Source organism: Bombina bombina, chromosome 1, assembly GCF_027579735.1.
Source record: "Bombina bombina isolate aBomBom1 chromosome 1, aBomBom1.pri, whole genome shotgun sequence".
NCBI classification, from domain to species: domain Eukaryota; kingdom Metazoa; phylum Chordata; class Amphibia; order Anura; family Bombinatoridae; genus Bombina; species Bombina bombina.
Genome location: NC_069499.1, coordinates 150,526,038 through 150,544,160, shown reverse-complemented (window position 1 = coordinate 150,544,160; position 18,123 = coordinate 150,526,038). Strand labels below are relative to the sequence as shown.

The 18,123-nt window shown below is 39.8% G+C and overlaps 1 protein-coding gene across 1 annotated transcript in view; it reads right to left on the bottom strand.

Moving 5' to 3' along the window:
* The window catches only part of MDGA2 (MAM domain containing glycosylphosphatidylinositol anchor 2), a 1,262,343-nt gene that overhangs the window by 1,922 nt on the left and 1,242,298 nt on the right, over positions 1–18,123 (bottom strand). The gene's annotated exons all lie outside the window — the stretch shown is intronic.

The following is an 18,123-nucleotide window of genomic DNA, read 5'->3' as shown; positions in this document are numbered from 1 at the left end:
ACAAACAGTATATTTGCATAAATAAAAAATAAATAATAAAAAGACAATGCATTACACTTAGTCAGAACTTCAAATGAGCAGTAGACTTTATCAGACAGTTTCAAAGTTATGTCTGTTTCCACTCCTCCTGTATCATGTGACAGCAATCAGCCAATCACGAATGCATCCTATAATATAAAAGACTAAGTGTGTTTGTCCAAAGCTGTCATGCGCAGTAGAGGCAGCATGAGGACAAACACATCTGAGTCTACCTGATCCTCTGTAGTGTCCATGCCAGAATGGTGAGTGGGACTGGGCAGGGTGGGGGCAGGGCCGGGTGTGGTGGGGTTTGGCGTGTCAGGGGGCATGGCCTTGCATGAGTGGGCATGGTCATGGTCATCTGAGAGAGAGAGAGAGAGAGAGATCAATAGAAATGTAAGAAAGAGAGAGAGCAAAAGAGAGGGGGAGAGAGAGAGCAAAAGAGAGGGGGGAGAGAGAGCAAAAGAGAAGGGGGAGAGAAAGAGCAAAGGAGAGGAGAAGAAAGAGAGCAAAAGAGAGGGGGAGAGAGAGTGCAAAAGAGATGTGGGAGAGAGAGAGCAAAAGAGAGGGGGAAAGAGAGAGAGCAAAAGAGAGGGGGGAAGAGAGAGAGAGCAAAAGAGAGACTGTTGAGAGAGCAAAAGAGAGACTGGTGAGAGAGCAAAAGAAACGGGGGCGAGAGAGAGCAAAAGAGAGGGGGGAGAGAGAGAGCAAAAAGAGAGGGGGGAGAGAGAGCAAAAAAGAGGGGGGAGAGAGAGAGCACAAAAGAGAGGGGGTAGATAGAGCAAAAGAGAGGGGCAAGAGAGAGCAAAAGAGAGGGGGGAAAGAGCAAAAGAGAGGGGGAGAGAGAGCAAATGGGAGGGAGAGAGACAGAGCAAAAGAGAGGGGGTAAGAGAGCAAAAGAGAGGGAAGAGAGAGAGAGTAAAAGAGAGAGCGCATTCTTTGAATGCATTATTCTATCTAGCATTTATTTAGTGTTTAATGTCCCTTTAAGGGGTTTTTGTAATGTCAAAGAAGCAGTAAAGAAGAAGGGGCCTAGCAACCAGCCACACATACAGGAGAGACAAGAATCGGATAGGATGGTGTATCATATAAATTAATTGATGTAGCTATTACTTGGGATCTGTCACTCCAGGGTTCCTTCTACTTTTGGGTGAAGCTTGTTTTTGATGACACAAGAACGTCACATTGTAGCTACAGGCTGTACATGAGGGTATTATTCTACATAAAGCTACAGTTATGTAGCTTGCTCTTTTCTAGCATTATCGCCCTAGAAATGATGTAACATGGTAATTGCGCATATTGTGTATTTAAACTTATTTAAGAATAAACTGTTTTAAAGGGACAGTAAACAACTTGTAATTACAAAACTTGTCTTCAGTCTTCCAATAGATTAACATATGGGCAGAGTCTGAATTAAATTAAAATAGATAATCATGTTTTTTGATACAATTGCTTTTCAATGGCCAAACTCTGTCGACCCCTTTCCTTATTTGGAATAGATAATGGAGACCTGAGTTTTGAGATGATATGGCTTGCCATATGTGGCAGGGTTAGGCTTGCAAAGCCTGCCATGTGCAGTTTCAGTTTTATGAACTGAAAAATACAAAATGTTCAGGATTACATTACCAGAAAAAGGGGGCAAAATAAATTATAATGGTGTACTGCAGAGCTGTGTTCTTAGTTCTCTTTGAAAAGCATATGTAGGTAGATTCAGAACTGGGAGCTAGCTGCTTATTATTTGCTGCCCAAATATGCCTCTTGCCATTGGCTTACCAATGTGTTAAAATAGTTCACAGTAGTGCATTGCTGCTCCTTCAACAAAGGAAACCAAGAGAATGAAGCTCCCTACCCCCTCAATTAAATAGTTATTTTTTTAGTTTGCCCTTTAGCAATTTTTAAAGCTCTTATACAATCCTATGAAAATGTGGATATTGTATCTGAATATGGGGTCAATCACAATCCTGTAGAAAATTTTATCAATTGATTTATCTACAAAACTCCCCAAAAACTTTAATGGTAATTTAATTTAAAAAAACAAAATAATAATGAATCCTTCTAAAGAATTGTGAACAACTCCTATGTTAGTTAATTATTCTGGGGTTCAAATGGTTTACAGAAGTGAGTGAAAAGTGAACACAAGTAATAACAAGGTAATTAATTAGCAAATTAATTACAGAAATAGTCTGGGTATAACCGACATTTTCAACGAACAAACACAGTGTAATTATAGCAAACGTATCGAAATGATAACCTCACTAAAATTACTGACTGGTACTTTTCAAGTAGAAAAATATAATTCAATTAAAGGAACACCAAAGTCAAAATTAAACTTTCATGATTCAGATAGAGCATGCAATTTTCAAGATACTTTCCAATTTACTTCTGTTATCAACATTTGCACATTCGTTTAATATATACACTTTCTGAGGCACCAGATCCTACTGAGCATGTGCACAAGTTCACAAGTTATAGGTCTGTGATTGGCGAATGACTGTCACATGATACAGAGGGCCAGCAAATGGGGGGGGGGGGAACATTTGTCAGAAAAATAATCTACCGCTTATTTAAAATTCATAGTAATTGTTATTGCATTGGCTTTTTAATTTGCACTTGTTAATTATGCAATTCTGATGTATTTAATGGTCCTTTAAGCTCTACTGTTTTAAAATATTTATCTTTAAATGAAAGGAAAGCTAAAGGGACAGTGGTTTCCCCTTAATGTGTTTCCAATCATTTGTTATACCAGTATAAAATGTAAGAGAAACTGCTCCTTTATGTTTATTTTTTATAGGCAGTAGCTGATATTGTTTTTTTTTTTTTCATTGCAGCCATAAAAAATAGGCAGAGCTTGCAAGTAACTCAGATCTCCTTATTTTATTACTATCTATACACACAAATGCATGCTTAGCTTATCTCTGTCTGTATGTCAAAGCCTAATACATAGGGCCCATTGATCTAAAGGTCTCTGGGGTGGCAAGATAATTTACTTTCTCCCTGGTTAAATGATCTAAAGTCACGTTTTGCCCTGAAAACAATGTGTCTCACTAAAGGGTGTATACTGCATTTCCATATAGGAAAAAGACGCATACATTACAAAAGTGCACAATGAAAATTGTAATTTTATAAATCATACAAAATAAATAATTTAACCATTGACACAAAAATACTCAGGAGAGGGCGGAGCGTGCGGGCGTCCAAGATGGTCGCACCACACTAGAGCTCCGACGACGGCAGTAACGAAGACCCACTCCGGGAACAGCCTATACTGAACCGATCGCCCAAAAAGTGCCTACAAGCACTGTGACATATGCTTACAGCATTTTGAGACCCTGATAGCGGGCGGGAGCCCGACTACACAGACCTGCGGAGGACCGCACAGGCCGCAATCAGCGCCCGCCTCACGAGACGTCCTTTCCCAGGATAGATCTGGGACCCAGCACAGACCCGCAATGAGTGCCCAACTGGAGGGATTAGCAGGGACACCTCTCTCCGATACCTGAGCAACTGAGTTATCGTTGCCTCATCAGCTCTTTTTCCCCCGTGCCTCCGACTCAGCAACTAAGGGGTAAGACAGCATGGCGACCCGTTATACCTATCCAGCCACCCCTGAAAAGATCAAGTAATATTGCGACCCGACTCCCCATCGAAATATAGCCCACAGAGTCACATTGGACTTTCAAATATCCTTTATTATTAAATGCCAGACTTAGCCTCTCAACTTATAATATAAGCCCTGGGTTGACATAAACGTTTTCCCTTCCTATTTACTTCACCCTGGTCCCTAGCAAGCACCAACACTCTTATATGTGCCTCCCACTGCTACAGCTGTTTTCTGCTTCGACTCCACATATGCACTTTTATTGTCCTGACCTAATGATCTAAACTTGATCCCCCAGGAGGTACAATTATTCTCAAAGGGACTTTATTACAGACCATACTGCCTGCAACTCACTCTTTTGCACTTTTAGCTTTGCCCAGATTAGGCCCCCTTGCGGGAGCTTCGGCCTTATGATGGCGCTTCGCAGAAATACTAAAATGGAGAAAAATCAGAAGCATAGTACTACCCCCAGCACAATGAATACTTTCTTTAAAAGTACCGATAGAAAGAAAAAGCCAGAAACCTCTCAAGTACACAGCGAGGATGAATATCATTCTGAAGGCCCTGATGAATCACAACTACCACAATCCTCACCAAGCAGTTTTTCACGGGGTGAAGACAGCCCGGTCACTATGAGAGCCATAGAAGATTTAATAAATCAAGTCAAATCATGTATTAAAAGTGAGTGTGCCGACTTAAAGAGAGATATCAATGAGCTGGGCTTCCGTGTGGAGGCCTTGGAGGATGACAGACAGGAATGGGCAAAAGAAATGTCTGGCATGTCCCTCGCTTTAGAAGATCAGAGCACACAGATTAAAGAGTTGGAAAACAAGGTAGACGACATGGAGAACAGGGCACGAAGAAATAATCTCCGCATTAGGGGTGTACCTGAATCCGTGAAGGCTGAAGATATTCAAGATCATCTTCAAGATTTGTTTCAATCTTTAGCAATAGCTGATCAACGCGTAATTGACGCAGTGCCCCTGGAGAGAGCCCATCGCTCCCTGCGTCCCAAGCCTAGCGATAACCAGCCTCCTAGATACATTGTAATTTGCTTCCAAAGCTACAGAGACAGGGAAAAAATCTACCAGCTTGCAAGGTCTCAACCCAATTTCTCATTCATGGGTGCAAAAATTCAAATTTTTCAGGACTTGTCCGCTAGGACACTCCAAATCAGAAAAGAATATGCCCCTCTTACATCCCATCTCCGCTCCATAAAGGTCCCATACAGGTGGGGTTTCCCAGTCTCTCTGCAAGTTATCAAGAACGGGAAACGATATGAATGCTTGAATCCTTCTCAAGCGATGAATTTCTGCAAACAGCTGGGCCTTCCACCTTTGGAGGCCCAGATCCCTAGCCCTACCACTACTAACCCACCTCCACCTTCAAGACCACCAAAAGGGCTGTGGTCCGAAATTGCGAGCAAATGTAGCAAGAAGATAGACATTCCTGCAACCCCTAAATCTCAAGATGTTACCTGATAAGATGTCTAACTCTGTGGACTCTCAAAAATTATTCCTGAGACTACAGCCTTGTGAGTATGAGACAGAGACCCCTGGGAATGGAGCCCGTGTTATTCATGCGGGTCCCCAGGCTTAGTAGCTCCTCTTAAGTTTGGAGATTTGAACAACCTAGAGATGAGAACTGACAGCAGTTCTCTACTTGAGACTTCATTTATAATTCTCTTTCACCTTTATTTTTCTCTTTAATTATGTTGCTCCTGGATTTAATAAGTATGTAGATTTAAACGTTATGCACTGTAATACTATTGTTGTTCTGCCTAGTTTAAAATGTCACCATAAGTGCTCTTATTCCGGGCTGAGCGTGGAAGAGTAGAGTATATTCAGTCCTGGTTGCAAACTGTTATAATAACCTGTTTTCCCCCTCTTTTTCTTTAGGTTCTCTTGCACTGTTTCCATCATGTTTTAATGTGTAGTATTAAGTTACATAATGCGGTACTACTCATGAGGTTGAATACCCTTTAATGTATTTACTGTTTAAACTCCCGTTTGAGTGGGCTCCGTTGAGCCGTGATTTCCCCCACTGTTGCATTCACTACTCTTTCTGTATCTCCTCAATTCATCTTCTTCTTATTATATCCTTTCCTTTACCCTCCAAGACTCTCCCCTCCCTACCCTCTTCCCCCTCTTCCCCTCTCCTTCTCTTTTTATCTTTTCTCCATCCCCTCTTCTTTACTCTTGTTTCCTTCCTTAATCCAGACACTTAATATTCTATTTCAAAAACGATTGCATAGAGTATAGTTTACTTGTCATTGTATTGGTTTAGTCTTATCAAAATATGTCTTGTGCACAGACCACCACTCACTCCCCCAGGAACATACAATCCCAGGTTAGCGCTTTTCATATTGCCACTCAGAATGTGCAAGGTTTCCTATCCGCCCAGAAACGGTCACTTGCTTTCCACGATTTCTTTAAAAAACACATAGACGTAATTATGCTCCAAGAAACTCACTTTAGAAAAGCCAATGAACCCTCCCTTTCTCACCTCTATTACGACCAACACTTCCTTAGCTCAGGCCCATCGAAGCATAATGGGGTTAGTATCTCATTCAGAAAGGGAACACCCTTCCAGCTCCTGGACAAATATCAAGACTCAGAGGGTAGAATACTGATTCTAGTAGGACTGTATTATGGTAGACCACTCACCTTAGCTAATATTTATGCCCCAATACGTCCCCCGCCTTCATTTTTCCGTAAAGTTAGTAATCACATCATAGATATCTCTAAGGGACCCATAATACTAGGAGGGGACTTCAATTTTCCTATCAACCCAACTATAGATACATCTTCAGGCAAATCATACCTCCGAAATACCCTTATCAAAGCCAATTGGCAGGCATTACGAACCATTCCCTTCTTCGACACATGGAGAGTTAGATATCCAACACTTAGAGACTTTACTTTTTTTTCGAACCCCCAGCGCTCCTACACACGCCTGGACTATATCCTATGTGATCAAAACATGTTGACAGTTCTTTCTGACTCCCGTCTACATCACACCCCCTGGTCAGACCATAGCATGGTCCTCTCCACTTTCAAATGGTCAGCTAGGCCTCAACAGCAGCAACACTGGAGACTTAACGACCAGATATTAACAGATCCCCTGATAACTACTGATATAATAGAGAAAACTACTGAATTCTTTAATTTCAACAATCCAGCTGAGACCTCAATAACTAATAATTGGGAGGCATACAAATGCTACATCAGAGGCGTTATATTAACCCACACACACAAATTGCGTACACAAAGAGCAACACTCTACACATCACTAACCTCTGATTTTCAGGAAAAATAACGTAGGCTAAAACTAAACCCCAAATCCCCACAGCTTTTATTACAGTCACAACAGGCTAGGGAAGCACTTACCCAATATCTGATTAAAAATGCCCACCTCAGGGCAATTACGACCAAGTCCAAATTCTTTATTGAAAGTAACAAAGCAGGACGCCTTTTAGCCAGATCCCTTAAGAAGAAAAACTATAAATCTTTTATTCCCAAAATAGTGGATGCGTCTGGATCCTTTTATACTTCTAACCCCGATATAGTTAATCAATTTGCAGAATACTACACTTCCCTATATAACCTCCCATCCTTGGATACCCCATCTAAAAACAGACTCATTGATAATTTTCTAGCTCAGGCGCAACTACCCACTCTAACTAAAGAGCAATGTGAGTCTCTGGACTCGCAATTCACTTTACAGGAACTCCTAATGGCAGTTAAGAATCTCCCCCAAGGAAAAGCCCCAGGTCCAGACGGCTTTACCCCTAAATTTTACCATCATCTTAAGTCTCAATTATGCCCTCACCTCCTTCAACTATACAATTCCATCGACAATACAAACCCCTTACCACAGTCTTTATTGGAAGCTACAATTACTGTCATACCTAAACCCGGCAAACCCACAGACCAAGTCACCAATTACCGCCCTATTTCCCTAATAAATATAGACATGAAGTTATATGCCAAGTTATTAGCAACGAGAATAAATAGAATCCTCCCTCTACTTATACACACAGACCAGGTGGGATTTATCCCAGGTAGGGAGGCTAAGGATAACTCAATTCGGGTCCTACAAACCCTGACTACATCTATCTCCTCCAAATCCCCCCTGGTCTTACTGTCCACGGATGCGGAGAAAGCCTTTGACAGGGTGGACTGGGATTTCCTCTGGGCCACTCTGTCAAAGTTTGGTTTTTCGGAGGTGTTAATATCACGTATAAAGGCACTATATCATAACCCCTCAGCCAGAATCTCTGCTAACAACACACTATCCACTCAAATCCCCATAAAAAATGGCACACGTCAGGGATGCCCCTTATCCCCTCTGCTGTTCGCCTTAGTAGTGGAGACAGCAGCGACCAGGATTAGAACCAACACCAACATACAGGGGGTCTCTTTTGAGGGTAGTCAGCAAAAGTGCCTCCTCTACGCAGACGACATTATTTTTACGATTCGCTCCCCACTCTCCTCTATACCATCCCTTCTCAATGAACTGGAGGAGTTCAAACAAGCCTCCAATTTTTCCATTAACATGGGAAAATCAATGCTGATGCCCCTACACATATCTGAGGAAGAACACGCCTTTCTCACTAACCAAACTAACTTTCAAATTACAAATAAAATACGCTATTTGGGAATTGATGTATCCGCCAATCCGACGGATCTTTATGACCTTAACTATTCTCCCTTACAAAAAGAGACCTTGACTTCCCTTAACGCCTGGCACAAACAGGGCCACCTCTCTTGGATGGGCCGCATCAATGCTATAAAAATGAACCTTCTCCCCAAATTCCTATATTTGTTTCAAGTTCTCCCACTGGACCTCCCCACACATTATCTAATTCAACAGCAGAGATGGTTTGAACAATTTATCTGGGCACACAAAAGACCAAGAGTAGCTAGGAATACATTATACCTTAGCAGGGAAGATGGGGGCCTGGGGGTTCCAAACCTCATAGACTATTATAAAGCAGCCCACTTAGCACAAATTACTGCCTGGAAACACTCACTTCCGAACAAACCCTGGGTCCAGCTTGAGTGCAGTCTAATAGGAGGTCACCCTTTAGGTGAAGTATGCTGGATCCCCCCTAAGACGAGGCCCTTGGGGGTCAGAACAAATTACTTCGTAGCAGCCTCCTTAAGAGTCTGGGATAAAATTTTGTCCCAAGACGCTAAAATCTCAAGCCATATGTCCCCCTTAACCCCCATCCTGAACAATTCGAGTATGCTTGATTCCACTGCTATACAGACTCCATGTGTTGATGGCGTGCCCACAAACATTCCGGTTCATACAGTGTTAGATAAGGGTACTTTACGTCCACAGTCCGAGCTTTCTCAAACATTGGGACCCCCTTTTCACCTCTGGTTCCCGTACTTTCAGATCAGACATGCTATACTAACTAGCCCCCACAAACCAGACCTTGTTAGACCCCTTACCACCTTTGAAACATTATGCACTACCCCCTCGATCACCAGGTCACACATTTCCATCATCTACAAGATACTACGAGGCTCCTTTCCCAGTAAAAAACCTTCTTATATCTCTAAATGGGAGGTAGAACTACACGAAACCTTGACAGAACCTAAATGGAGCCATATATTTAGAGAGACCAAAAAATCGTCTATTTCTATAATTATAGCTGAAATTAATTACAAATTGCTCTCTAGGTGGTATCTGACCCCACACCGTCTTCATAGTATCTACCCAAGTTCCTCCCCTCTGTGCTGGAGGCACTGTGGTGGGATGGGCACCCTGTCCCACATCTGGTGGTCCTGTCCACTCTTAAGTGCATTCTGGTCAGGTGTATCGGAAAACATTAATACCAAACTAGGGACCTCCATAAAACTTACACCCAACATCATTTTATTGAATGATATTCCAAAAATCCCCTGTCATTATAGGAAGCGATTATTCCAATGTATGATTAACTGTGCAAAACGTCTGATTCCTAGGTTTTGGAAGAAATGTGCGCTTCCAACTGTCACTATGTGGTCACATGAGGTAGATCATTTCCTAGAGCTAGAGAAGATACATTATGTGTTCATTGGCAAACAGGATTTTATTGCTGATGTTATTTTTTTGTGGGAGCAATGAGATCCGTGATCATTTAACAAAGTGAGCTACTAATTCTGTAATATTGTATGCCTTATTCCTGTATTTTATGTTTATAATTTCTCAAGTGGTGATGTCTCATTAAGCAATGTGATGAGTTGACATCCCTAAGTAGAGTGTACAGATTATCCTGTGAATACTTTTATCTGTTTTTCATTGTACCTCCGTTAATGCTTATATACTCTATGTTAGAGCACAAGTGTTTACATGTTATGTTATTTGGTTTAAAAATCAATAAAACATTTAATTGAAAAAAAATACTCAGGAAACAAATGTATTGTTAAAGTGAAAGTCAATCCTAGCGTTGTACAAATGCTAGGATTTACTATTGAAACAAATAAAGGGACTTTCATTCATTAAGTATAAGATACTTCATGTAGAAAGCTTCTTTATTTGTTTCAATCGATCGCCGTTTTTAGCTGCTACAGCAGCCCATGGCTAAAATATTTTTTTGCTAAGAGGTGACGTTTTGACCTCGTAGCCAATAGCCGTGTGGTAAATCCCGCTCCCATGGGCGCCAAGCCGGATTTACCGCATGGCTATTGGCTAAGAGGTGAAAAAATTTTTTTTACCCATGGGCTGCCATAGCAGTTAAGAACGGCGATTGCTTGAAACAAATAAAGGAGCTTATCTTATACTTATCTTATACTTCATGAATGAAAGTGCCCTTTATTTGTTTCAATAGCCAATCCTAGCATGACTTTCACTTTAAGGTACATCAAAATTGTAAAATAAAATTGTTAACCAGAAAACGTATTTTATCAACAGCATAAAGATTTATATGTAAATTATACAGAAATAAATTGTATTAAATATGTACAGCAAAAAACACATATAATGGATGTGCAAAAAACACATATAATGGATGTGCAAAAAACACATATAATGGATGTGCAAAAAACACATATAATGGATGTGCAAAAAACACATATAATGGATGTGCAAAAAAACACATATAATGGATGTGCAAAAAAACACATATAATGGATGTGCAAAAAACACATATAATGGATGTGCAAAAAACGCATATAATGGATGTGCAAAAAACACATATAAATGTAAACTTATAAGTACAAAGTACAAAGCGTAATTGTTTTGTTTTTTTCCGTAATATGGGCTGAACATGGGCATTCCATGGGCATGTATAAAATTGTCTCTCATATCACAGTGTAATTATTTAACCCCTTAATGACCGCAGCACTTTTCCATTTTCTGTCCGTTTGGGACCAAGGCTATTTTTACATTTTTGCGGTGTTTGTGTTTAGCTGTAATTTTCCTCTTACTCATTTACTGTACCCACACATATTATATACCGTTTTTCTCGCCATTAAATTGACTTTCAAAAGATACCATAATTTTCATCATATCTTATAATTTACTATAAAAAACATTATAAAATATGAGGAAAAAATGGAAAAAAACACATTTTTTCTAACTTTGACCCCCAAAATCTGTTACACATCTACAACCACCAAAAAACACCCATGCTAAATAGTTTCTAAATTTTGTCCTGAGTTTAGAAATACCCAATGTTTACATGTTCTTTGCTTTTTTTGCAAGTTATAGGGCCATAAATACAAGTAGCACTTTGCTATTTCCAAACCACTTTTTTTCAAAATTAGCGCTAGTTACATTGGAACACTAATATCTTTCAGGAATCCCTGAATATCCATTGACATGTATATATTTTTTTTTAGAAGACATCCCAAAGTATTGATCTAGGCCCATTTTGGTATATTTCATGCCACCATTTCACCGCCAAATGCGATCAAATAAAAATTTTTTTTCACTTTTTCACAAATATTTTCACAAACTTTAGGTTTCTCACTGAAATTATTTACAAACAACTTATGCAATTATAGCATAAATGGTTGTAAATGCTTCTCTGGGATCCCCTTTGTTCAGAAATAGCAGACATATATGGCTTTGGCTTTGCTTTTTGGTAATTAGAAGGCTGCTAAATGCCCCTGCGCAAAATACGCGTATTATGCCCAGCAGTGAAGGGGTTAATTAGGGAGCATGTAGGGAGCTTCTAGGCTTAATTTTAGCTTTAGTGTAGTGTAGTAGACAACCCCAAGTATTGATATAGGCCCATTTTGGTATATTTCATGCCACCATTTCACCGCCAAATGCGATCAAATTAAAAAAAAACGTTAATTTTTTCACAATTTTAGGTTTCTCACTGAAATTATTTACAAACAGCTTGTGCAATTATGGCACAAATGGTTGTAAATGCTTCTCTGGGATGCCCTTTGTTCAGAAATAGCAGACATATATGACTTTGGCGTTGCTTTTTGGTAATTAGAAAGTCGCTAAATGCTGCTGCGCATCACACGTGTATTATGGCTAGCAGTGAAGGGGTTAATTAGGTAGTGTGTAGGGAGCTTGCAGGGTTAATTTTAGCTTCCCACCTGACACATCCCACCCCCTGATCCCTCCCAAACAGCTCCCTTCCCTCCCCCACCCCACTATTGTCCCTGCCATCTTAAGTACTGGCAGAAAGTCTGCCAGTACTAAAATAAAAGATTTTTTTTAAAAAAAAAAAAAAAAAAAAAAAAAAAGCATATTTACATATGCTGTGTTTAGGATCCCCCCTTAGCCCCCAACCTCCCTGATCCCCCCCAAAACAGCTCTCTAAGCCTCCCCCTCTGCCTTATTGGGGGCCATCTTGGGTACTGGCAGCTGTCTGCCAGTACCCATTTTGCACAATCAAATATTTATTTCATTTTTATGAACAAAGTTATCAATGAGCTCCTTTACTTTCTACTATAGACATCTCACATGCTGCTGATTGGAGCCAACCCCCACCACCTAAATAACGAATACGGTGTTTTTTTTTTAATTACTCGTCCCACTTTTATTTTGGGACACATTTTTTTCTGTAGTGCAGCGGTCCCCACCCGGTCCCTGCCCCGGCGCGCACCCGCGCGTGCCCCCTCGTGCACGTGCTCACGCCCCCGCGCGCGCCCGGACTTGCACGCCCACGATCCCGCCCCCCTCCACATGACAAGGGCCATCGATGGCCGCCACCCACCTCCCACACCGGCTCCCACCCACCAACGATACCGGCCATCGATGTCCGGTGCAGAGAGGGCCACAGAGTGGCTCTCTCTGCATCGGATGGCCATCTAAGGTTATTGCAGGATGCCTCCATATCGAGGCATCACTGCAATAACCGGAAAGCAGCTGGAAGCGAGCAGGATCGCTTCCAGCTGCTTTCCACACCGAGGACGTGCAGGGTACGTTCTCAGGCATTAACTGCCTTTTTTCTGAGGACGTACCCTGCACGTCCTCGGTCATTAAGGGGTTAAACATTTCTGCCCTTCAGTGTTTTTTCTTGCAACTTAAAAGTTGGAAAGCTTTTATCAAAATACTCATAATTCTGATACTCTGAAGGGAAAACATATGCATACAAAAATAAAAGTGAATTTAAAGTACAGTGCCCTGAAAACAGTGTATTTTGCTTTGTATTTGTTGTGATATTAAAGTTTAAAAATATGCAGGTTTCTTCCTGTCTGCTTAGTCCTCCATTGCAAACCTTTACATAGCAGAAAGCTCTCATTATTTGTATGGGAGACAGCTCGCCACTTGCAAGGACAGCCGATGTTATTTGCTAATTGCACAACAAATGTCCCTGCATGTTTTTACTTGCAAGCTTTTGGGCACTTAGAGAGAACAATTGAAAATTAACATTTTGTTTCTTATCTCGATAATTTTAGCTTTCTTGTAGCCAATACTTAAGTATTGACATTTTCATTATAAGTAGGGTTAACACTGGCAAAATCAACCATTTCAAATGCCACAATAAAGGTAAATGAACTATTTATAAACAATTTAATACAATCAACTGGTAAAATGGATAACTGGGAACAAATTAAAGGGAGACAATCTAACAGTACACTGTACCTTTAATAGTGTAATATTTCATTAAAATATGAAGACTGCACAGATGTGAAAGTTATGTTTTTTTTATCAATATAAATGCATCTGGGCCTTTAAGCACTGGGTATAAATGTGCATACCACAAGATAAATAACTCATACTGTAGTAAAGAGGGAAAAGACATTGCTTACAAATATTATGCTTTATTTTCTACATGGCTATTTTAATGTGTTTTATTGATGTGCTCCCTTGGGATTTAACAACATAAAAATGCCAGTACACATTTATTAGTGTTTTAAATAATGCTGATTTATGGTACTGTACCTGTATTAATAACAGAGAAAACAAGGTTTTATTACGTTGTAGAATTTTTATAGCATTAGCAGTTGTTAATATAAAACGTGTTTTGTGGGTTGATTATATTACCATAGTTTGATCTGGCAACTTTAGCAAATTTTAGTAAGTAAAATAAATGTTATCTCTAATAAAACACTTTTAATACTCAAAAATGTTGAAGATATATAAAAGATCAGCAATCAAATATGTTAAACATTTACTTTACATGAAATAGGGTTAAAGGGACATGAAAACAAAATTTTTTATTTCAGGACTAATAAAAAAAGCATACAATTAAATAAAAAAAACAATCTACTTATATTATCAAATTGACTTTGTTCTTTTGTATACATTGTTAAAAAGCACATCTATGTAGTTTCAGGAGTGTGCACTACTACTCCAGACACTTGTATGCTCCTGAGCCTACATACTTGTTTTCAACAAAGAATACCAAGAGAAAAGTTCATTTAAAGTGAAGGTAAACTTTGGTGAATGAAAGCCCGTTTTTTAAAAATGCTATTAAAAACAGGGACAGTTGCATTCATCAAAATTTACAAAGCAGTCGTTTTGATTAAAAACGTTCCTTTTTTTTCTTTTCACAACTTCAGCAGCTTTCCCCTCCTGGAAATCCTCTCTTCACACGTCAACAATGAATAATCCGGCTTCCTCCAATCACAGCTTTTCCCCCAGGGTGGTTATTGCCTGAGGCCATGCTGTGATTGGAGGAAGCCGGATTAGTCATTGCTGACGTGTGAAGAGAGGTTTTCCAGGAGGGGAAAACTGCTGTAGCTGTGAAAAGAAACAAAGGTAAGTTTTTAATCAAGGGCGCGATCCGATATACGGTGTAGTTTGCGGCGCAAGCGAGGGAACCCACGTCGCCCGCAGTTTCAGCTCGCAACTCGAGCTATCCAATATACGGCGCCGTCAGATGCTAACGTGCCATAAGTCTGATAAACCAGCGATGTCCAGAAATCTGCGTAAGTACAAATTTCTGGAGTCGCCAGTGACTTACGGCACGTTAGAAACTGCCGGCGCCTACAAAACCTGACTAAAGTATGAAATCACCCGCACTGTCTAACACGCCTCCCAAACATAGCCCGACACGTCTAACCCTCTATCCGCTGTCCCCCCTCACTATCCTAACAATAAAATATGTATTAACCCCTAAACCACCGCTCCCGGACCCCGCCGCCACCTAATAAAGTTATTAACCCCTAAACCGCCGCTCCCGGACCCCGCCGCCAGCTATATTAAATCTATAACCCCCTAAAGTGAGCCCCTACCCCGCCGCCATCTACCTTACCTACCCCCTAATGTGAGCCCCTTACACCACCGCCATCTACCTTACCTACCCCCTAAAAAGAGCCCCTACCCCGCCGACATCTATTTTAAAATTATTAACCCTTAATCTAATCCCCCTACCCCGCCGCCATCTATATTAAATTATTTAACCCCTAAAATACTAAACTATGCCTACCACTAAACTTAAATCTAACCCTACAAATAGCCCTGAAAAGGGCTTTTTGCGTGGCATTACCCCAAAGTAAACAGCTCTTTTACCAGCCCTTAAAAGGGCTTTTTGCGGGGCATGCCCCAAAGTAAACTGCTCTTTTACCAGTCCTTAAAAAAGCTTTTGGCGGGGCTTTGTCACAAAGTAATCAGCTCTTTTGCCTACAATCTAAATCCCCCTACACCGCCGCCACCTATAATAAATGTATTAACCCCCAATCTAATCCCCTTACACCGCCGCTACCTATATTAAACACATTAACCCCTAATCTAATCCCCCTACACCGCCGCCACCTATATTAAACACATTAACCCCTAATCTAATCCCCCTACACCGCCGCCAGCTATAATAACTATATTAATCCTAATTATATTAGGGTTAATATACTTAATATAATTATTATATTATATATATTAATTATATTAACCCTAATTATATTAGGGTTAATATAGTTAATATCGTTATTATATTATATATATATTAAGTATAATAACCCTATCTAACTCTAACATCCCTAACTAAACTCTTATTAAAATAAATCTAATATTAATATTATTAATGAAAATATTCCTATTTAAATCTAAATACTTACCTATAAAATAAACCCTAAGATAGCTACAATGTAATTAATAATCACATTGTAGCTATTTTAGGGTTTATATTTATTTTACAGGTAACTTGGTATTTATTTTAACTAGGTACAATAGCTATTAAATAGTTAATAACTATTTAATAGCTACCTAGTTAAAATAATTACCAATTTACCTGTAAAATAAATCCTAACAAATCAGCCAATCGGATTGAACTTGAATCTGATTGGCTGATTCAATCAGCCAATCAGATTTTTCTACCTTAATTCCGATTGGCTGATAGAATCCTATCAGCCAATCGGAATTCGACGGACGCCATCTTGGATGACGTCATTTAAAGGTACCTCATTCGTCATTCAGTCGTCGGCCGGGATGGAGGCTCCGCAGCGGAGGAGCGAAGAAAGAAGATTGAAGATGCCGCTTGATGGAAGATGTTGCCGGATGGAAGAAGACTTTGCTGCCGCTTGGATAAAGAGATCGACGGGATGAAGACTTCTTCTTTGCCGCTTGGATAAAGACATCGCCGGGATGAAGACTTCTTTGCCGCTTGGATAAAGACATCGCCCAGATCGGATGAGGAGTTCGGCCCGGTTGGGTGAAGACAAGGTAGGGAGATCTTCAGGGGGATAGTGTTAGGTTTTTTTAAGGGGGGTTTGGGTGGATTTAGAATAGGGGTATGTGGGTGGTGGGTTGTAATGTTGGGGGGGGTGTTGTGTTCTTTTTTTTTACAGGCAAAAGAGCTGTTAACTTGGGGTAAATACCCCGCAAAAAGCCCTTTTAAGGGATGGTACAGAGCTGGGTATTTTATAATTTAGAATAGGGTAGGGAATTTTTTATTTTGGGGGGCTTTATTATTTTATTAGGGGGCTTAGAATAGGTGTAATTAGCTTAAAATTGCTGTAATCTTTTTTTTTTTGTAATTTAGTGTTTGGTTTTTTTTGTAATTTAGTTTAGTTTATTTAATTGTATTTTTAGATAGATATTTGTAGTTTATTTAATTTATTGATAGTGTAGGTGTATTTGTAACTTAGGTTAGGATTTATTTTACAGGTAATTGGGTAATTATTTTAACAAGGTAGCTATTAAATAGTTAATAACTATTTAATAGCTTTTATACATAGTTAAAATAATTAACAATTTACCTGTAAAATAAATATAAACCCTAACATAGCTACAATGTAATTATTAATTATATTGTAGCTATCTTAGGGTTTATTTTATAGGTAAGTATTTAGATTTAAATAGGAATATTTTAGTTTATAATATGAATTAGATTTATTTAATAAGAATTTAGTTAGGGGTGTTAGAGTTAGATAGAGTTAATATAGTTAATATAAATACTATAGTAACTATATTAACTATATTAACCCTAATATAATTAGGGTTAATATAGTTAATATATATAATGTAATAACTATATTAATTATAATATACTTAGGGTTAATATAGATAATATAGCTGGCAGCGGGATAGGTAGATTAAATTAGGGGTTAATAATTTTAATATAGATGGCGGCGGTGTAAGGGGCTTACATTAGGGGTTAATACTATTAATATAGGTGGCGGCGGTGTAGGGAGGACAGGTTATAGGGCAAAAGAGCTGTTTACTTTGGGGCAAAGCCCCGCAAAAAGGCCCTTTTAAGGGCTGGTAATAGAACTTATTACTTTAGGGATATTAGATTAGGGGTTAATAATATTAATATAGCTGGCGGCGGTATAGGGGGATTAGATTAGGGGATAATAATTTTTATATAGGTGGCGGCGGTGTAAGGGGTCAGATTAGGGGATAGATAAGGTAGATGGCGGCGGTGTAAGGGGTTCACATTAGGGGATAGATAAGGTAGATGGCGGCGGTTTTAGGGGTTCACATTAGGGGATAGATCAGTTAGATGGTGGCGGTTTTAGGGGCTCACAGTAGGGGGTTAGTTTATGTAGATGGTGTCGGGGTCCGGGAGCGGCGGTTTAGGGGTTAAATACTTTATTAGGGATTGCGGCGGGGGATCGCGGTTGACAGGTAGATAGACATTGCGCATGCGTTAGGTGTTAGGTTTA